The sequence below is a fragment of the Dermacentor albipictus genome, chromosome 3 (assembly GCF_038994185.2).
Source record: "Dermacentor albipictus isolate Rhodes 1998 colony chromosome 3, USDA_Dalb.pri_finalv2, whole genome shotgun sequence".
NCBI classification, from domain to species: Eukaryota; Metazoa; Arthropoda; class Arachnida; order Ixodida; family Ixodidae; genus Dermacentor; species Dermacentor albipictus.
Genome location: NC_091823.1, coordinates 190,685,147 through 190,707,219, shown reverse-complemented (window position 1 = coordinate 190,707,219; position 22,073 = coordinate 190,685,147). Strand labels below are relative to the sequence as shown.

General features: G+C 48.1%; 1 protein-coding gene across 5 annotated transcripts in view; it reads right to left on the bottom strand.

Moving 5' to 3' along the window:
* Window positions 1-22,073, bottom strand: part of LOC135908699 (uncharacterized) — a 195,707-nt gene that overhangs the window by 68,528 nt on the left and 105,106 nt on the right. The window lies entirely within an intron of this gene.

Sequence of the window (22,073 nt, the reverse complement as noted above, 5' to 3'; positions counted from 1 at the left end):
GGCGACCAACGTCTACTGCTAGACCGTGAAATTTGCGTCGCAAGAGGGATCGCTCGACTGCACGGAGGAAACACGAAAGTGTTGCTGACAAACTTCAGCCAGGAGTTCAAGCACATCAACAAGGGTACGACGATCGCATACATCGAGGAAATTCTGGAAAACAGCAATGCGTTTGTCCTCTCGGATTCCGCCGCATCTACCCCGACGACCATGGTTGCCGAACCAGACTACGACATTAATCCAAGTCTCCCCGTGATTAACCAACAGCAGCTCAGAAGTCTGCTCCGGCGTTACAAAAGCTGCTTTTCGACGTCATCAAGGCTTCGACAAACACTGGTCGCCAAGCATCGCATAATCACCGAGGAGTACGCTCGACCACTTCGCCAGAGCCCTTACCGAGTTTCGCCGCGAGAACGTGGAGCTATAAGAGAACAAGTCGACGAAATGCTGCGCGACGACATCATCCAGCCGTCGAAAAGCCCGTGGGCATCCCCTGTTATCCTGGTGAAGAAAAAGGACGGAACCCTTCGTTTCTGCGTCGATTATCGTCGTCTGAACAAGATCACGAAGAAAGACGTATACCCTCTCCCACGGATAGACGACGCATTGGATCGGCTCTGCAACGCTAAACACTTCTTGTCGATGGACCTCAAGTCTGGCTATTGGCAAATAGAAGTCGACGAAAGAGATCGTGAAAAGACTGCCTTCATCACGCCAGACGGCCTCTACGAGTTCAAGGTCATGCCATTCGGTCATGCCATTCTTGTTGTACCGTCAGCGCTGCGTCCAGAAATACTGCACGCCCTACACGACGATCCAACCGCTGGGCACCTCGGATTCTCCCGGACGCTGTCGAGAATACAGGAAAAGTATTACTGGCCGCGCCTAACCGCCGATGTCGCCCGTTACGTCAAGGCATGCCGCGACTGTCAGCGACGCAAGACACCGCCGACAAGACCAGCGGGATTACTACAGCCGATCCAGCCTCCTTACCGACCTTTTCAGCAGATCGGTATGGACTTGTTGGGACCGTTTCCGACATCAGCTTCCGGAAAAAGGTGGATTGTCGTGGCGACGGACTATCTCACCCGCTTCGCTGAAACTAAAGCTCTACCGAGAGGCAGTGCAGCCGAAGTGGCTAAATTTTTCGTCGAGAACATCCTGTTGCCACATGGTGCTCCAGAAGTCCTCATCACCGACAGAGGAACGGCTTTTACAGCAGTGCTCACCCAAGCCATTCTGCAGTACAGCCAGACAAGCCACAGGAGGACAACTGCCTACCATCCGCAGACGAATGGTCTCACGGAGCGCCTGAACAAGACCCTCGCCGACATGCTAGCAATGTACGTCGACGTCGAACACAAGACGTGGGACGCCGTCCTGCCGTACGTAACCTTTGCGTACAACACGGCGGTGCAGGAAACAACACAGATCACGCCGTTTAAGCTGGTTTACGGCAGGAACCCGACGACGACGCTTGACGCCATGCTGCCGCACGTAACTGACGAAGAGAATGTTGACGTCGCTAGCTATCTCCAGCGCACCGAAGAAGCCCGACAACTCGCCCGCCTACGGATCAAAAACCAGCAGCGTACGGACAGCCGACACTACAACCTCCGACGACGCTTCGTCGAGTACCAGCCCGGCGACCGTGTTTGGGTATGGACCCCTATACGCCGACGAGGACTGAGCGAGAAGCTATTGCGCCGCTATTTCGGACCTTACAAGGTCATTTGATGTATTGGCGCACTGGACTATGAGGTCGTGCCAGACGGCATCTCGCATTCACAGCGGCGCCGCGCACGACCTGAAGTGGTCCACGTGGTGCGTCTAAAACCGTTTTACGGACGCTAACGAACTTCCCTTATTTTGTTGTTTTCATTTCTACGAGTGTTTATTTATTACTTTTGTTTGTTTGCAGCATCGGGTCGATGCTTTTTAAGAGGGGGGTAATGACACGTGTACTTATCTTTATCGGGCGACCACGTTTAGCCGCCTAACAAATGTTATCGCAGAGCGCGGGACGCGCTTGCATGTATCCGAACTTTCTGGAAAGTTATCGATGCTTCTATCCGCTGTCTGTTGTCGCCGAACCTTGTGTTATCTGATTTCATCGCTTGACGCGAATGGTGTAGAACATTGTAGAAGGCATGCGGGTCCCAACGATTAGTCTGCAACATTCGATGACTGCTGTATAAAAGCCGACGCGCTTGACCCGCTGATCAGATTTTCGACGATCGCCGAGCGTGTTCGCCGCTATCGTTGTGCTATAAGTGTAGCCTGTTTTGTGGGCACAGGTTCGCCCAATAAAAGTTAGTTTTGTCGTTCACAGTACTGCTACTGTGTTATTCACCATCACGACCACGTGACAATATATATATATATATATATATATATATATATTGATACAACGAACAATTATTACAAAACGTACAAAAAATGCCTTCAACTGAGATTTCAACATGTATTGCGCTTCCTTGTATTGTTCAGACGTAAACGAAGATTGTTTAGAAGCACTTGTAATCTGAAGGATAACGTGGGAGCAAGCACATGTCTGTGCTGCGTGTATTTAACACATGCCTGTGTGCACATACGCTCACCATATTTTGTAGGAATTGCCTAAATATTTTATTTGAACGGTAGAAAGACGCCACAACATGGTAGTCATAAATGGTTATTATGCGAATTATGTTGAAGTTTTAAAAAGCGCTCACACTAGATTCACAATATTCAATGTCTGCAATCTGTCATATAACATTTTTATCGCAATATTAGAACATTTTGTATGTATGTTTTAGTTTATGTTAGTCAGGCCTAACTACAATAATTAATTCGAGAAGCAAACAATGCATAATATATTTTAATTTTAATATTTAAAGGAAACCCAAGATAACGTAACATCGCAACACTGACGGGGTTAGGAAGTGCCTGCTTGAGATGCAAGTATGCTTTGGTAATGGTGAGCCCAAAATTGGGGCGGTTTTGAGTACGTATCTTCTTAGTTGACGCGGCTGTTCGGTGGCACCAGTGGAGGCGATAAGTAGTGCACTGTGATGGAGTATGAATCGGCTGTTCATGACGTGAGGTTGCCTAAGGTATGTTGCAGCGGTTATTTTGAGCCGGTTGTTTCAGTAAACCGACATATTACCTTCCTTCCTTATTACGATGTATGTAGTTTCATTGTGGGCTGAAAGCCATTCTCGTAGCTTCGGAAGTTTCCTTGTGTATGGTTAAAATTATTGTTTTCATTAATTGTTTAGTTTCCCCCGAGTCTTTTGTAATGGCATTTTGTAATGGCAACACCACTCTGGCCTTGTCAGCATTCGAGAAGATAGAGCAAGCTGTTTATATAGGTGGTTGGATCTGCTTTATCAAAATTGACAATTCAAAAATCACAGGGTTGGGTTTGATATAGTAATAGCCTGGCGAGCCAAGGGTCAAGAGCGTGCCCTTCCACGAGGGACAGCGCTATACTGTTTCGTTTCTACGACGTACGTTCTCCAGTGCACAGCATCCTAATTCGTCACGCGAAGCTCATATACAGGGTACTACAAGCGTCAAACTGAGTTCACCGGCCATTCCTAACTTCCGGCGCCAGCAGGAGCTGTTAGGTACGGACCATTTCTCAGCATCGGTGAAGTCACCGAGCGCAACCCTTCGTCAACCTTTCCCAAATGTGGTGCGCATATGCGCGTCGACCGTGTTACCAGGCCTGCCAGACCGGCTGGCTATCCTATGTCACAGGAACTATGTCACAGCATATGTATATCGTGCTCGCGAGTCACGCGGGGAGCATTTGTCTCCCCCCCCCCCTGTGTTCCGATCCCCCGAAAGTGTTGATGTTGTTCAGCACGTTTCGAGGTGATTTACCTTGGTCCTGAGAAAAATTGCTTTGCAGCAAAGAAAGGTCGTTCCCGGGGAGCGAACAGGCGAGGAGGCTGTGTGGGATGGATGCCGCCATCGGAGGGGAGAGCCCAGTGAGTGTGCCCATTGGCCGAACATGGCGAGACCTGTACAGGCTCGCATATTGGACGAAATGACGACTCCTGTACGGGCTCGACGATTGGCTGAATCTGACGTGACCCCGACGGGCTGAAGCGGTTATAAGCCGGCGAACCATCGCAAAGGAAGAGATGCTCAGAGACGTTCTTTTCTTGCCACGGGCCCTAGCGTACGATCTGCTGCGGACCGACGATGACTCTTTACTGATATTTCACTTGCTCCTAAGTCTTGTACATAATGAGAACAGATTTTCCGTTCTCAAGGCCCACCTCTACATCGGCCAACTCCGGCACGCGACGGCAAGATCTAATACGACGCGTTGGCCTGTCGGCGCGCGCTGAAGTGTGCCGACGCGTGCCAGTGATTGAGCCTTAAGGCTCTTACATCTACGTGAAAGCTTGGAAAACTAACCAATATTAATCTAATTGTTCTTTTTTTTCATTTCGAACCTATTTCGGAGAGTAGTTAGTTAACCGACTTCTGTGGGCCTGTCTTAATTTCGCAAGAAAAGTAAGTAAGCACAAGCTTCTACGTCACGTGTTTGCGTAGAAAACAAAGGAGTGTTGTGTGAACATGCAATTGCGTCACTAACGCTTTATAAAAGCAAGAAACGCGTTTCATGAATTGAAATTGAAGCTTGTTCCTGATATACGGTAATTGAAGCAATCGCTACCCTGGTATAAAAAATTCGTTGAGAATTCCACGATGCGAAGCACACAGAATAACCATCTTTAATTATGGGGTTTTACGTGCCAAAACCACGTTCTGATAATGAGGCACGCCGTAGTGGAGGACTCCAGAAAATTCGACCACCTGGGGATCTTTAACGTGCACCTAAATCCAAGTACACGGGTGTTTTCGCATTTCGCCCCCATCGAAATGCGGCCGCCGTGGCCGGGATTCGATCCCGCGACCTCGTGCTCAGCAGCCTAACACCATAGCCACTGAGCAACCACCCCTTATGAAAATATGAGGTGAGTTTCACAAGAAAGTCTGACGAGTTTTGACATCAAAGCCATTAGACTTTCTGATGAGTTTCTTTGGAATTTTTTGATGTATTCCTAATGTCATTCTATAACATATTGGCCACCGTCTTTCTGTAGAATTCTTGACGAGTGTTTTTCTTGTGAGCATGAAATGTGTTCCTAATGTGCGCTCCAAAGCAGTTTTCTTGTGACTTTCTCACGTCTTCCTAATGAATCTCTAATGAGCTTATCCATTAGACTGCTGGTGCTCATATTACTCCTATAACAAAATTGGCCACCACGTGTGGTAACATTTTCTCATGTGTCCCAATGGCAGTCAGACCTTATTTAAATATGTTACCTGTGCGTGACTGTCTTTGGTGCTTGATATATGCAGCCTGTATGCATGTATGTATGTCCAGCGAAGATGCAGCACTTTTGTCAACATTTACGTGGGCCCTACATATGCTGCATGTTAGACATTACTCAAAGAAAGATATTTAACAAAAACATTTATTGGGCATATCAATGCTTCCTTAAATGCAGAAGGAGGTTAAATGGAAGGAAAACACAGTATCAGTCTGGTTACGGATGTGATATTTTCCTTTCATTTAATCTCGCTACTTATCACTGAGGAGAGGCTGTTCTTGAGGTGGAGTGTCGTCACCGATGGCAGAGATGGCAGAGAGCAGCAACTGAAGTATGCAAAAATGCCTGGTTAGGAGCATGTTCACGCTATTGCCGCTGCCTTTCCCACTCATCTTGAAGTAAGTGCACGTGTACCCTGCATGGTAGAAAGCACAGAAAATTAACAAAACTTGGCAATCAACCACAGAAATACACGCTGTATCACTTGCTGCAGAACGATCTGGAGATTTTATAGATAGTTCTGCGAAAAATTTATGTGGGGTCGGTTCACACAAAGTTGTTGAGGAACCACGGTGTGGCCTTTGGGTGGAGCAGTAACTAAAGTAAGCAGAAATTGCTCTTGGCTGTAAAAACGTGCAACGTGGATCAGCTGTGGCGTGTGTACATTTCGTGAACTACTTCAGCTATATCGGTTTCCACTTGACAAAGGACAGCAGTGTCTGTGTATTGCTAGCGTGAATGGGAAAATCTCACTAATTACTTGGCTTGGAAATGAGCGCAGGAGTGTTCGTGCACGGGCAACCCAATGCATCCCAGAGACATCCAAGTGCCAGTCGTTACAGAATATTTGCATCAGCTATGGGCACAGTTCTCATACATTCCAAGCCTACTATGTCATGCATGTGTTGGCCTCCTGAATGACGGCATACATCCAATTCAAGAAATACACCCCACCATGTCTGGTGTTTTTATCATTTAAACCCGAGCGCTGCTTTCAGAGGGAGGGTACAAGTTGAAAAACAAATGCGTAGAAGCATGATGAACAAGCTTGCATAAAAATAATTTAATAAATAAGCATGGTGGTTGCTATCCCACGTCATTATTGAGTATTCCTCTTTGTCATGCAATCATAATGAGCATTGACTGACACATGTCCCATTTTTGGATGTGGTATTCCTCACTGATTTTGTTGTATCAATCGGTTGCCATAGGCGAACGAAACAGATAAACAATCTAAATCTAGTGCACAGCTTGTCGTGTCAATGCATGGTCAAATGGGACGAGCACACTGGTCCTTTGAGTGAATTATGGTGCTCTCCTAGGCGCATGCTGAGGCACCGGCTAGTCAGCGTGCCCAATGTACATTGGACCAAATATGCACGTGATCAAAAGAATAGCCTACATTGCCCCTCAGAGATACAAAACAAATTTTGGGTATCTTTAACTAAGCAAGCCTCCAATGCCTGGGTGCCTTTGTCAATTCACTTGTGGATTGAAATGCACATATATTTCCAGCAAAAATACATTAGGCAGCATATGCACAACAGTCATGTTGTGTGGTCTCCCATCCCTCGCTGCGCAAATTTTGTCTTGAAAAGTTACATGAACTGATTGAATTGAAAATTGAATCGAGAAAGGCAAGGAGGCAAGCGAGGGTTGCTTGGTTAAAGGTGGCACCAAATTTGTCCAGTACGTGTCAGAGGCACTGTACTGTATTTCTTATACATGTGGTCAAATGTACATAGTGCAGACTGGCTGGTGCCTAAATATGTACCTATGAGATCACCATATTTCACTCAAAAGACCAGTATGCTCGTCCGACTTGGCCACACATATCCGCAATGGGGCTTCAGGCCGGATTAGGATTGTTTATCTGTTTTCACCCATGGATGAAAATTGGCAAGAGAAATCAGTCAGGCACACCACATAAATAACAATAAGTGTCAGGCAGCCCCCATTATCAATGCATGAAGAAAGGCATCCTTTGTAGATTACAAGGGATAGAAATTAGTGTGTGCCGATTCACTTACTTCTTTTTATGCAAACACCATTTATCATGATTTTATGCCTTTGTATTACAACTTCTGCCATCCCTCAAATTAACTGGTGCACAACGAGTGCTATTTTTGTTAGTCCTTCCAACAACTTAAACAGTTGTTAGCCAAGGTCATGTTGCGTGGTCTCCCTTCCCTCGCTGCGTAAATGTTGTCCTGAAAAGTTACATGAACTGATTGGCAAATTCAAATAGACACTACAAGTTTTGCCGAGTGGACACAGCTGGTTCTCAGAAATGCACAAAAACAGTGATGGGTATCTGTTGGTACCCTGTAGTGTGTGCAACCTAGCTGTGACATTGCTGCACTAGACACACTCACAACTGCTACCATGCCTACCAGCATAAATAGGGGCAGCTTGCAAAGAAAAGAATACCAAGAAAGTGAGAGAAAAAATAGAAAGCTTACCAGAAAAGACCTCACTACTTAAGTAACTGCAGCACAATGAATACTGGCCTTCCTATTTCATTTCAAGAAATTCGAGTTCATCAAATGTGTATTTGCCAGTGACAGTTATTCTGAGAACAAAACAGACATAATTGTCAATATCAATGTTAAACAATGGTATGCACACTGCGTGCTTAGACCTGTGACATATATGGCACACTACACTTCGAATTCTTACATGGACAAAAACAGCACGTGTGTATCATAAGCAGAAAGGAAAACAGGGAAATATATGCTACAGCATAAGAAACAGTTCCAAACAAATAAAACCGAAATAAAAATGAAACATACTGCGTAATAGGCAAAAATAAAATGGACTTGCAGCCAAGCAATTGATGCGAGAAAAATACCAAACGTCAGGACATGCGAGGTGTAGTTTTAACAGAACAAGATTACGTGTGCATAATGTCTACAAACACAAATAAGCAGCAAGTGGAATAAAGTTGCATAAATATTTAGCCTATTTAGCAAGATTCATTAAGTAATATGTCGATACACTTATCCACTAATGATACCGAAGCCCACTTTTGTGAACACGTACACTTAAAGCATACCTGATATGTCCATCCAGATTACATGCCTAGAACTTGAGACTGACTCCAACCAAATAACTGAATTTTATTAGCCCGACGTTTCGGAGCCCATTCGGCTCCTTCTTCAGGAGGTTGTTCTTCGGGGGGTGGCGGTGTGCCGCTTTTAAAGCATCTTTTTTGAAGAAAGGAGGGGGGGGGGACGGGAGGTGGGGAGACACTTCACAGACGGAAAGGTGGGGGGGAACAAAAGGAAAGGGAGTGTGTTGTTGAGCGCTTCCATGGTGCTGGGATGACCGGTGCTGGGGGGCGTACTCGCGAGGGTGCCCTTGATGGGGGGCGGGGGGGGGGAGGTTACAGGGTGGCGCCGACGTTCTGTGTTGGTGAAACAAGCGGGAGTCTATCTGGCTGTGCGTCCTTTTCTTCTTTTCGTCAGGTCGCCAAGGCCATGGACATACACCGAGGGTAGGTTGCCCTTCACGCGGTTTATGTTATTCCCCGTATTCTGAATGTGCCATGACTCCAGTAGTAGTCTCTTTCGCCAGTTCGTTTCTGTTTGAAGGATTTCAGTTTCCTTGAAAGCAATTTTCTGGTCGGCGTCTTCAGAGTGTTCAGCGACGGCGCTGCGAATACGGTTGAATGTCCTGACGTCGTTCTCGTGCTATCTGATCCTTTCTTTTAGATTTTTGGTTTCCCCGATGTACGACGCCGGACAGTCGGCACAACTGATTTTGTAGACGACGCCTTGAGCTTTTTCTTTAGGTGGACGATCTTTTGGTTTAGGGAGGAGGATATTGAAAGTGTTTATTGGTTTGTGCGCCACTTTGAGGCCTTCTTTTTTTAATATTCGGCTGAGCGCTTCGCTGGTACCTCTGATGTACGGGATGGACACTCGCTTCTGGGGTTGGGGAGAAGTCGACGGCTGAAGGTCCCGCATTTTGCTTCTTTTTTGTTGTCTGGTTGTTTTTCGAATGAAGTCATCTGTGTAGCCATTCCTCTTAAGTTCGTTGAGAACCGTTCTCTTTTCTTTCTTTAGATCCGATTCCGATGAGGAATGAGTTTCGGCTCGTTTGAATAAAGAATTTACAACAGATGCCTTGTGGTTTGCCGGATGGTCGGATTGGAAATGAAGATAGCGGCCTGTGTGGGTTGGTTTTCGGTAGACTGAAATTTTTAAAATGCCGTCTTTTCGTGTAACTTGTACATCTAAGAATGGGAGTGATCCGTTCTGTTCGCGCTCATATGTGAACTGTATATCCGGGTCTATGGAGTTTAAGTGTTTCTGCAAGTTTTCGACTTGGCTCGTCTTCACGATGCAAAAACAATCATCCACGTACCTGAGGAAGATTTTTGGTTTCGAGGAAAAAGTATTTAAAGCTCTTTCCTCGATGCTCTCCATAGTCAAGTTAGCCATGGCAACGGAAATCGAGACCCCCATAGGAGTTCCTTTAACCTGTTTGTAGTAACTGCCTCGGAAGGTGAAATAGGTATTGGACAGGCACAGTTCGAGAAGGCGGCAGATCTCGTCTACACACAAAGGGGTTTTCTCACTGAGCATATCGTCACGTTCCAGTGCATCTCTAGTTGCGGAAACAGCCAACTTAATGGGTACTCTTGTGAACAGAGAGATTACATCAAAAGAGACCAGACATTCATCATCTTCGATACGGTCTCTTTTGATGTAATCTCTCTGTTCACAAGAGTACCCATTAAGTTGGCTGTTTCCGCAACTAGAGATGCACTGGAACGTGACGATATGCTCAGTGAGAGAACCCCTTTGAGTGTAGACGAGATCTGCCACCTTCTCGAACTGTGCCTGTCCAATACCTATTTCACCTTCCGAGGCAGCTACTACAAACAGGTTAAAGGAACTCCTATGGGGGCCTCAATTTCCGTTGCCATGGCTAACTTGACTATGGAGAGCATCGAAGAGAGAGCTTTAAATACTTTTTCCCCGAAACCAAAAGTCTTCCTCAGGTACGTGGATGATTGTTTTTGCATCGTGAAGACGAGCCAAGTCGAAAACTTGCAGAAACACTTAAACTCCATAGACCCGGATATACAGTTCACATATGAGCGCGAACAGAACGGATCACTCCCATTCTTAGATGTACAAGTTACACGAAAAGACGGCATTTTAAAATTTTCAGTCTACCGAAAACCAACCCACACAGGCCGCTATCTTCATTTCCAATCCGACCATCCGGCAAACCACAAGGCATCTGTTGTAAATTCTTTATTCAAACGAGCCGAAACTCACTCCTCATCGGAATCGGATCTAAAGAAAGAAAAGAGAACGGTTCTCAACAAACTTAAGAGGAATGGCTACACAGATGACTTCATTCGAAAAACAACCAGACAACAAAAAAGAAGAAGCAAAATGCGGGACCTTCAGCCGTCGACTTCTCCCCAACCCCAGAAGCGAGTGTCCATCCCGTACATCAGAGGTACCAGCGAAGCGCTCAGCCGAATATTAAAAAAAGAAGGCCTCAAAGTGGCGCACAAACCAATAAACACTTTCGATATCCTCCTCCCTAAACCAAAAGATCGTCCACCTAAAGAAAAAGCTCAAGGCGTCGTCTACAAAATCAGTTGTGCCGACTGTCCGGCGTCGTACATCGGGGAAACCAAAAATCTAAAAGAAAGGATCAGACAGCACGAGAACGACGTCAGGACATTCAACCGTATTCGCAGCGCCGTCGCTGAACACTCTGAAGACGCCGACCACAAAATTGCTTTCAAGGAAACTGAAATCCTTCAAACAGAAACGAACTGGCGAAAGAGACTACTACTGGAGTCATGGCACATTCAGAATACGGGGAATAACATAAACCGCGTGAAGGGCAACCTACCCTCGGTGAATGTCCATGGCCTTGGCGACCTGACGAAAAGAAGAAAAGGACGCACAGCCAGATAGACTCCCGCTTGTTTCACCAACACAGAACGTCGGCGCGACCCTGTAACCTCCCCCCCCCCCCGCCCCCCATCAAGGGCAACCTCGCGAGCACGCCCCCCAGCACCGGTCATCCCAGCACCATGGAAGCGCTCAACAACACACCCCCCTTTCCTTTTGTTCCCCCCCACCTTTCCGTCTGTGAAGTGTCTCCCCACCTCCCGTTCCCCCCCCCCCTCCTTTCTTCAAAAAAGATGCTTTAAAAGCGGCACACCGCCACCCCCCGAAGAACAACCCCCTGAAGAAGGAGCCGAATGGGCTCCGAAACGTCGGGCTAATAAAATTCAGTTATTTGGTTGGAGTCAGTCTCAAGTTCTAATCAATTTCCCAACCAGACAGGCAATTTTGTCGAAATGTTTAGCTTCAAGATTACATGCCGTGCTGCTGCAGCCATGGCCACGGGTTATGTGGACACTGTTGTGGGTCACGGCTTCACCACTACAAAGAGAATTCTGTGTTAACTTATAGCTGTGGCACAATAAGACCATCACATCGTGAACACATGCAAGGAGCATGTAAAAACAGTCACGAAAACAATGCCTGCGCTGGTGCAGGGTGGCAACAGAGCACAAAGTCGAAGTCACTAATGAATGTCACGATAACGGGGACCCCTTCAACAAGGCAAAATTTTACACGCAGCAGCAGCGCATTACATGAATGTTTGTTTACATAACGATTCTAGAGTTTCTTTAATGACTTTATGTGACTATCCCATGTAATGTTTAGTTACGTCCAAGTTATGGCAACACCCCTTCAAAACAAACCTGTACCAGTAGCACGCTGTGATTGCTTACATTTCTTTTCTCCTAATACTACTCCTAAATCGAAAACTTTGTAAGCAGAGATTATCTACAACGTCGAATCATATATAAGCGAGGAAACGTCATTGCAGTGAGAATCGGTCAAGAGGTGGATGAGTCGTTATTATGCGACATCAGCAGAAATGCGGGAGCTCACGCACAAGCGCGCATGATGAACACGATTATTTCCGAACTTAATCTTTCTCATCAGAAGAAAACGCTTATCAAGATTTTCGATTCCGCTTATCAAGATTTTCAATTCCGCATTATGGCAATAAATTCGCGCAACTAAACTCTGACACCCAGCAAGCATCGGCATAGGTCTCACTGTTGTCGTGGGAGTTCTCTTTCCTACGTTCGCAAGGCAACCTATGCCCACACCGAGAAGCACGCTCAACACGTGTGTAGTTAGCAAGCACGGTTACTCACCTTTTGAATGGCACGACGCGGTCGAAAAGCGCCCTCCAAGTTGCCGATGCTTCGATGTTACTCCCAGCAGACATACCGGTGCATAGTGGAGGAGCAGTGGCACGCTAACAATACGCATTATTTCTTCGCGACGTCCACCCAACTTTCCACGACAACCAGAGACAAAGGGAACGCACTCCACGGCATGAACATCGTTGGTCCACATTTGGCTGGCGCGCCACGCACACGGCGAGTTTGCAGCGAGACACAAGCTGTCTGTGGCTCTTATGCGCAGGCGAACTAAGTCATATTTAGTTACAGCAAACACAAAAACACACGATCAAACAAGCACATCGTTGCAGCTCGCACGCCCGACCGCCTCGTAAACAGAGCGACAGGCTTATTGGATTGGATTGGATAGGAAACGGGATGGTATGTGGCGCCACCAACAGGTCGGCTGGGGCCGGCCAATGCCTCGGCTAGCGTCATCTGAGGATTTGTGCGGCTGCCTAATTGCGCATAGCTGTTGCAAGACAAGCAGAACCGCAGATAAGTCTATATTGTAAGCTATAGTTTGGCATAGAAAGAAATTCTATAACGCATTTTCAATTTGAATCGTTTCTGCTATCTGCAGACAGCAAAAGCATGGCCTTCGAGATCTGAAAATGTTAACCCTATAGAAAGCCGTTGCGGTGACGTTATTCGAACGATTTTCGCTTCGGTTACCTCTCATAAAACCCGTGAATTACGCATTTCGCTGCTCCCCGTGCTACCTACGCCGTCACTTCAATTTAAATAACTTCCTGCTGTCGTTAACATCAACTATATGGCCTCAGACATCGTTGACGTGATCTCCGAGGGACACATGTGTGCAGTGTGCGATGTTTTAGTGCCAGTTGCAACAGTGTCAGTCGGAAAGCGTCAAATCTGCTCGTGTGGCGCAACTTACGCCCCTGTCGTCCGTATCTTGCTTTCGTGTTAGTGCGTTTAATCTGCGCGGGTTGCACTACTGTCGCTCGTGCCTTCTGTGTTGATCGAGCTATCCACGAAGATTCCTCGAAAAACCCACATGTCTCGGTAGCGTGCATTTGTCCTATGTGGTATATGCCAGAAATGTGCGCTGGCGTACGATGTGCTTTCAACCAAGTACTACAGTGCGTTCCAGCAAATAGACGCTGACGCTTACGTGCAGTTTTTTTTCTTTTTTTTTCTTTTTACCCGTCGTGGTTGGTCAGTGGCTATGGTGTTTCGCTGCTGAGCACGAGGTCGCGGCATCGAATCCCGGCCTCGGCGGTCGTATTTCAATGGGGGCGACATGCGGAAACACCCGTGTACTTAGATTTAGGTGCACGTTAAAGAACCCCAGGTGGTCGAAATTTCCAGAGTCCTCCACTACGGCGTGCCTCATAATCAGAAAGTGGTTTTCGCACGTAAAACCCCATAATTTTTTACGCGCAGTTTTCCATGTCATGATCATGTCAATCTGCACAATTGTCGGCTTGCCACTTAAAGACTAGTAACACATCTGAGAAATCAAACTGCTCAGAACAAGGCATACGCTATAGGATTGCACTGTTTACCAAATGTGATAGCGGGGTAACATCATCTTACAGTGCTCTTTAAAAAGGAAAGAAAATGACGTCGTTGTTTTGTGCCTAGCCCTGATATATCGGAAGCGTTTCCTGAGTACTCGGCGCTCACGCTGTGTTATATCGTTTTCATCATTTTTGTCTCTTAGACTGTCCCTAACGATGAATCGGAACCACTTCCACCAAAGGCCAAGGGTCCGAGTGACTTAATTAACTGTATCCTAATTAACGGTTCCTTACTTAACATCGTCATCATTAACACCAATGGTCACGGGTTGGACTCCCACCAATAGTCATGTGTCCGAGTGCTTTCATCAACTATATCTTAATTAACTGTACATTAATTAGCATCGCCTTCATTACCGACAAAATTCGTGGGCACAACTCCTACACAAGATCATGGGTTCGAGTGCTTTCAGTAACTATATATTAACTGAATATGCCTAATTAACATAACCTTTAACAACAAACGCCGTGGGATCCAGTGCCTTAACTGACTATATTAATTAACACTACCTTAATTAACATCGCCTTCATTAACAACAAAGGTCGTGGGTTGGATTCGCACCCAAGGTACTGGGTGCGAGTGACTTAATTGCTAGATCTTAATTAACTGTGCCTTAATTAGCACCATCTTCATTAACAAAGGCCGTGGGTGCGAGTGCCTCAAATAACTGTATCATAGCTGCGCCTTGATTAACACCACCTTCATTAACACATAAGATTGTGGGCTCGAGGGTGTTAATTGCCTATATCTTAATTAACGTTACCTCAATTAATATCGCCTTCATTAACAACAATGGTCGTGGGTGCTATTCCCACACAAGGTAATGTGTTCGAGTGACTTAATTCCTAGATCGTAATTAACTGTGCCTTAATTAGCATCGTCATCATTAACAAAGGTCGTGGGTTCGAGTGCCTCAAATAACTGCATCTTAACTGCGCGTTAATTAACAGCGCCTTCATAAGCACCAAGGGTCGTGGATGCGAGTGTCTTAATTAACAACATAATAATCAGCTGCGCATTAATTAACATATTAATTAACAGGCTTCGACTTCCACTAAGAGTCGTACGTGCGTTCGAGTGCATTAATTAACCATATCTTCAATAACATTCTTAATTAACGGTGCCTTAATCAACACCAAAGGTCGTGGGTTCGTAGCCTTAATTGCCGCCAAAGGTAGGTTAGTTCGACTCCCATGAAAGGTTGAGAGTTTGTAACCTCCTTGTACATCGAGAGCTCACGCCGTCAATGCCAGATTTTGCGGCTCATGAGCCATTTAATGCTATCGCATTACAAAGAATTTTTCGCGACTTGGCATCGTACACATTCATATATGATGTACTTTGACATTAGCAATAACACAAAAAAGCTGTACACTCCTCTCATCAGAAATCCTAAGGTGCATTGTCATTTGAGTCTCTGATGTACTTGTGATGCCAAAAAACATTAGACGATGCATTCCTTATGAATGTCTGATGTCACCTAAGGAACACATCACGTCCTCCACAGAAACTCATGGTTCATTTTCATAAGGGACGGCGGGTACAAAATAGCCGTCATAGTTGGTACAAGTGGCACAACAGGTCATCAAACAAGGGCGTATTCAATACCAGTTAGCACGTTAATATCTCGCGAACGAACATGGAACCTTCTTTCGCATGTTATTTCCACAGTCAGCAGGCTGCTGAGGCAGCCGAACTAGTCGTGGTAAACGTACGAGGTAGTTTTGGCGTGAACGCACACAGTTTTACTCCGATCCCCGGCATATTTGCAGATCTTTCCGCCTTTTTCGCGCCCGCATTCCACGGAGAGATGACCGATGGCGGACGACATTGTTGTTGCTTTTTGTTTTCACGTTGCTGGTGGTGTCGCTGCGGAAAGAGCGCCTCCGCGTTTTCGCCGGCATCCGGAGCACGCATGGATGAAATGTGGCGCACCCGGCGGACGGCGGCGTTGCGCAGTCGTTCAACTAATTGCCGCACACGGCCTGTCGGGCGCACGTCTCGCGACTGCTCAAGCATCCGCAGAAGTGAAACACGCGCGTGGCAGGAACGCGGAACTCCGAAGCTGCGAGCGAGGCACAACTGGCGCAGCCGCGACAACTTCGCAGCCTCGTCGGGCCGCAACAAACAAATTTCACGTTGAGCGAAAATCGACTGCCGAGCAGGAACGTACCCTTTATCGCCACTGGCCTTATTTCCGCGAGGGACGCCACATTTTAAAGGTACCTTCAGGCACGCATGTTTGCTGTTCTCACTATTCGACCTTGGCTTGCCTTTGCGTACTATCTGACGTAGCATGAAGCTCTAACAAGTCATAAACTAGTCATGACTCTGACAAAATATTTGCCCCCCGTTAGTGGTGCGTTCTTGCGCTTGCAACAGCGCTCAAGTTCTTCGGACGTGCCACAGATAGAGGGCGCAGATACATCTCAGTAAATGGACTTGCAAAAAATCTATCGAAGCTATTCTATCCGTTGTTCATTTCTGGCAGCCGTGGGCACAAATATTTATCCGCAGCACTATATAGGAAGCCCTCAGCAAGGCCACGCAAGGTGACCTTCAGTTTCTTGGTTTACCTTAAAGAATGAAATTTCTGCTTAAAATTCCTGCAAAATATTCTTACACTCTTAAACTACACCTATAGTGATGTCCATTACATTGGAAAACTATGAGCATATATGCGGTAGTGAAAAATTGAAATTTTAGGTAAACTGAGTGTGTTGGTTATGTGAGGACTGTGAAGGGATTAGGTAAATTAGGAGTTTTTAAACAGCCAATCCGTACTACCTACGTAGTAACGATTCCTTTAACGGGAATCACCAAACAAAATTTTGCAAGTCCTGGGTTTACTAGGCACGAACGCCAACATCTCCCGCACCAAAGCCCCCTTCATGTGCTGTATAGCCACCGTTATCGCGCAACGGGCGCGCATCGGTCACTGAGGCGAGAGTTGGTTGGTGCAACGATTGCACACCCGCCGCTACTCGCAACTCTGCACAACTGTGTTCACGAGCACTGCAAACATGCCTCTGCCAAAGAAGGCGAGCGTCCCTTCCATGTGACGCACCACAAGAGCCAGGGAGAGGCAGTGCTGCCCCAATCAAACGCAAGAGCAACAAGAACATTTAGCTCGTAAACGCGCAAATATGGAAACACTGTGTAATGCATCGTACTACAATTTATTCCCCTTATGGAAGTTTCAGTCATCTCTTGTTAAGATTACATTGCTATTTCACCGCAAAAAAAGAAGAGCTTCGCGCTATCAAGATCGGGGATCTTGAATATCAGGCACAGATGTGTATATTGTCACGTGGTGGTGACGTTGAAGAACACAGTAGGAAGACTGCGAACGAAAAAGCTAACTTTTAATGGGCGAACCTGTGCCCACCAAACAGGCTACACATATAGCACAGTGATAGCGGCGAACACGGTCGGCGATAGTCGAAAATCTGACCAGCGGGTCAAGCGCGTCGGCTTTTATACATCGGTCGTCGAATGTTCCAGATTAACCGCTGGTTCCCGCTTGTCTTCCACAAAGTTCTACACTATTCGCGTCGCGCATAGATGCAATCAGATTGCACAAGTTGCTGTGAAAGACAGACAGACAGACAGACAAAGAACTTTATTAATGGTCCTGAGGAACCGGCGTTAGGGTACCCCCCTTTTCAGGGAGTCCCCGTAGCCGTCGCGGGCCGCACCCACGTCGGGGTCGGAAGATCGTGGTCCTCCGCCCTGTCGCAGGCCCTCTGGACAGCCCGTAGTTGCTCTGAGAGGTCGCCGCTCTTAAGGGCTGCCTCCCAGTCGGTTAGAGTGGTTAGGGATGAGCTGCGTAACGCAGGGCATTGCCAGAGCATATGGGACAAGGAGCAGTACGCCTCCCCACAGTCTGGACAGTGGGGTTCTACGTTAGGCGCGAAGTGACTGAATCTGCCCCTGGAGGGAAATGACCCCGTCTGAAGCATGCGAAACGCCGACGATTGTGGTCTATTAAGTTTAGGGTGTGGTAGCGGAAAGGCGCGCCGAGCAAGTTGATAATGTGTCAAGACTTCGTGGAAGGTGAGAAGCGAATCCCTATACAGCCCTAAGTCGCCGCCCGTGAGTCCACCAGAACCGCCGCGGTGTGTAAGACCTCGCGCACAGTCATGGGCCAACTCATTGGCGTTAACAAGCTCAGAGTGTACATTGATTCCCATATGGGCCGGGAACCATTTGATGCTATGAAAACCAGCAGCCCCCTCGCTGCCGAGGATGGCCGCCGCCTCCTTTGAGATCGAGCCGGAGGCGAAAGCTCGGGCTGCCGATCTGGAGTCTGTAAATATATTGGAACGTAGAGGGTCCTTCAGTGCTATAGCTATAGCAACTTGCTCGGCTACTGTTGAAGAAACCTTCCGCACGGATGCTGAATTAATGAGAGTGCCATTACAGTCAACCGAAACTACGGCATAGTGATCAGAGCACTCGTACTGGGCGGCATCAACGAAACATGCCAGATTCGGAGTGGCAGCAGCCGCTTTTAACAGGGAACGAGCCCTGGCTACCCGGCGCCCTACATTGTATTGAGGGTGGACGTTACGTGGCATGGGATCTACCTTGAACGTATCTCGGACCATGGGTGATAGGGTCACGTTGCGCTCCGTGATTTCCTGGTGACCGCATCCAACGGATTCGAGGATGCGTCTCCCCGCTCGCGATGATGATAGTCGCATTATTTGAGCCACTCGTTGGGCCTCGATCACCTCTGATAGGGTGTTGTGCATGCCTAGTTGCATGAGACGCGCGGTGCTGGTAGTGAGTGGTAAACCCAGCACGCGCTTGATGCTTTTGCGCATGAGGGCGTCGATTTTGGCCTCATCCCCTTTAGACCAGCGCAACGCGGAGGCTACATAGTTAACGTGGCTCATCAGAAACGCGTGGTAGAGTCTGAGTAGATTGCTCTCGCTTAAACCCCCTCTGCGGTTCGAGACCCTGAGGATAAGCCGAAGCATATTCTCCGTCTTCGAAGTAATGCGGGCTATAGTCTGTGAGTTGCCCCCGCGAGATTCCAGCAAGAGTCCGAGGACCCTGATGGTATCCACTCTGTGAATTTGTTGTCCGTCCTTCGTATAGAGGGCTATGGGAATTTGATCTAAGGGTGTGGAGCACCTAACCCCCCGTCGGGTGGGCCTATACAATAGAAGTTCGGACTTGGTTGGTGACAGACTCAGGCCCGTGTCTAGTAGGAAGTGTTCTGTGATGTCGAGCGCCTCTTGGAGCGCACTCTCAACTGCAGCGTCAGACCCTCCCAAGCACCACACGGTAATATCATCCGCGTAGAGGGCGTGACCCGTTCCTCTTACTGTGGCCAGTCTGTCCGAGAGGCCCTTCATGGCGATGTTAAACAGTAGGGGAGAGATGACCGCCCCTTGCGGGGTGCCTCTCGCTCCCAATGTAAATTCCTTCGATTTTATTTGCCCTATTTTGACAGTGGCCTTGCGATCCCTGAGGAAGGAGCTAACGTACGCATGGAATCGTGGCCCCAGGCCCAGATCTGAGATGGCGTCTAGTACGAACCGGTGCGAGATGTTATCAAAAGCCTTGGACAAGTCTAGAGCAAGGATGCCCCGAGTGTCTCTAGTGTCGACATCAATGATTTGCCTCTTTATAAGTAACATGACGTCCTGTGTGGAGAGTGCCGGCCGAAAGCCGACCATGTTGTGAGGGAATAACTCATTATTTTCTATATGCCTAGATATACGGTTGTGAATGACATGTTCGGCCACCTTACCCACGCAGGACGTGAGCGAGATGGGTCGCATGTTCTCCGGCCCAAGAGGTTTGCCTGGTTTCGGGATGAGCACCACTGAGGCTGTCTTCCAGGAGTCGGGGACTAGGCCCGTTTCCCAAATTTTATTGACCTCCCCGGTGAGCAGCGCAACTGATTGATCGTCCAAGTTTCGGAGGAGCTTATTGGAGATGCCATCCGGGCCCGGCGCAGAGCGACCGTTGAGCGTTTGCAGCACCTCCCAGATTTCGGATTCTGTGAAGGGGGCGTCGAGCTCCCCCACCGCTCCCCCCCGATAACAAGGATAATCCCCGTCACCGGAGTGGCCCAGCGGAAGATACTTTTCGGCCAACTCTTGCAAGAGGACGTGTTCAAATACGCCCGCCGCCTTTTGATTATGAACAATGCGATCGATGGCTAGTCTCTGATTGCTTTTGGTTTGCGAGTCGTCGAGTAAGTGTTTGAGCAGGTTCCATTTGCCCCCCGTTCTCATCTGCCCATCAACCGAGGAGCACACTTCATTCCATTGTTGTTTGGACAGTTCGATGGAATGAGTTTCAATTGTACGATTGAGCTCCGCAATTTTCTTACGAAGCCGGCGGTGGAGTCTGTGCGTTCTCCAGCGGTGCAGGATGGAGTTTTTGGCTTCTAGGAGGTGTGCAAGGCGCGCGTCCATACGATCTACCTTTAGGTCGGTCTTAACCACCTTGGTCGCAGCTTGTACGTCCTTCTGTAGTCTTGTGAACAGACTATCGAGATTATCGTAGTCGGTCTGGTCCGCCTTCCGTATTTTCCGGAAGGCATCCCAATCCGTCACTTTAAATTCCCTGGTAGGGGCTGTGCTAATCGTTAGGGTAATCTCCACAATGAAGTGGTCGCTGCCCAGGTTCTCTTGCAAATTTTGCCATCCTGCTCCGGGGGCGTTCTTGACGAACGCCAGGTCCGGAGTGGTGTCTCGGACTACCGACGTGCCGGTTCGCGTCGGGTATTGAGCATCCGTAATCAATTCCAGTGAGCAGTCAGCAACTGCCTGGACAAGGAGATTGCCCTTGGTGGATTGGCGGGGGTATCCCCAGGCATTGTGGGGGGCATTGAAGTCACCCGCTATCACTATGGGGGCTCCCTTGCTCAGGGCCACCGCCTTTGTCATGATCGTGGCGAATGACTGCCGTTGATCCGACGGCGAGCTGTATATGTTTAAAAGAAAGACACTGCTCTTAAGCCAATTGTTAGGGATAATTTCGACCATAATGATTTCCGCCCTAGTTCTGCCAATTTGTAATTTGTGTACTTGAAAGGAGCACTTCCGTGCGACCAAGGTTGCTAAACCCCGCTTTCCTTCCTCCCGTATCGATACAACCCGGTATCCCGGGAAGGTGGGCGCGTCATCGAGAGTTTCTTGTAAAAGAATTACGTGCGGTTTGACCGCCTGTGCCGAAACGAATTGCTGCAGCGGAGCTTTGCGCCGTTGGAAACTGGCACAGTTCCACTGCCACACAACCAACTTATTGGGATTGACCGCCATGGTGATTGCCTTGGATTGGCCATTCCACCGTCTTGTTGACGGGGACGGCGCTTGCGGGTAAAGGTGCCCGACGGGGCTCCCTCGAAGGCTGTCTAGCCGTAGCTAACGCGGCCTGTGCACTTTCCAGGGACGCCATCCTTTTAAGGAGGACAGTCACGCTTTCAGCGAGCTGCTGAATAGCCCGCTGCATGCTTTCTAAGTCCTTGTTATTGGACTCGGTCTCCATAGAGTTAGCGTCCCCCTCTGGGGGCGCGGCCCTACGTTTACCCGAGCGCGCCTGTGGCTCCCCTGAGGGGGGCACCGGTTGCTTCTCGACTTGCGAGGGGTACGACTTACGGAAAGACTCAAAGTCGGCCCTCATCTGCTGCATTTCTGCTTTGAGTCGAGCGTTCTCTTGCATGAGTTGAGCGACTCTGGGATCAACCTTATGCTCCGGCAATGCTACCTGCGTTACCTTTGAAGCCGGCGTCGTCTGCTTCGACTTGACACGATCGGCCCAGGTTGGCGTTTCCTGGATCCGAACCCGGGAGTTAGAGCGCCCTCGGGAACGAGAGCGCCCTCTGGAGAGGCTGCGTTGTCGACCAGAGGGCGTGACGGAGCGCTCCCTCCTGGGGACTCCCGCCGCGCTGGAGCCACGTGGCCTGTTCTCCTTGGCCAGCTGTT